The sequence below is a fragment of the Rhincodon typus genome, unplaced genomic scaffold, assembly GCF_021869965.1.
Source record: "Rhincodon typus isolate 14 unplaced genomic scaffold, sRhiTyp1.1 hic_rhity00005205, whole genome shotgun sequence".
NCBI lineage: Eukaryota > Metazoa > Chordata > Chondrichthyes > Orectolobiformes > Rhincodontidae > Rhincodon > Rhincodon typus.
In genome coordinates this window covers 9,360-9,966 of record NW_025970843.1, presented here as the reverse complement: position 1 = coordinate 9,966, position 607 = coordinate 9,360, and the positions used below count along the sequence as shown (strand labels likewise).

Genomic DNA, 607 nt, shown 5'->3' with positions numbered 1-607 from the left:
ATGCCACCCGAAGGTTGCAGGAACAGCGCCTCGTATTCCGCTTGGGAGCCCTGCAGCCCAATGGTATCAATGTGGATTTCACAAGCTTCAAAATCTCCCCTCCCCCTACCGCACCCCAAAACCAGCCCAGCTCGCGCCCGCCTCCAGCCCCAACCCCCATCTCCTACCGACTAACCACATCCCGCCCCCTTGACCTGTCCGTCCTCTCTGGACTGACATATCTCCTCCACTCACCTTTACCGGCTCCATCCCCGCCTCTTCGCCCTGTCTGTTTTCCTCTATCCGCCTCCCCCTCTCTCTTTTCAGAACCATGGCCTGCTGTGTTCAATCCAGCTCTGCAGCTTAGCTGGACGGCCGCCTGCTGTCTCTGGCTGTAATGAGGAAAGGTGGAAGACGCCCACCAGCGAAGCACTAAACGTGAAGAGAACGCTCTGTTTTTGGGATTTGTGAACGAGAGGGTGCACCGTTCCCGGAAGTACTGCAATACCAGGTCGATGCGTGGAGTGGACGGAGCAAGCCCCTATTCCATCTCCCTGCTCCAAAAATCAATTTAATATATGGTCCCCAGATAAGGGACGTATCAGATATTAAACTGATAAGAACAGAT

The 607-nt window shown here is 54.9% G+C and overlaps 1 pseudogene; it reads right to left on the bottom strand.

The window, feature by feature from the left end:
* Positions 1-459: 459 nt before the first annotated feature.
* On the bottom strand, positions 460-607 carry LOC125482041 (annotated as a pseudogene).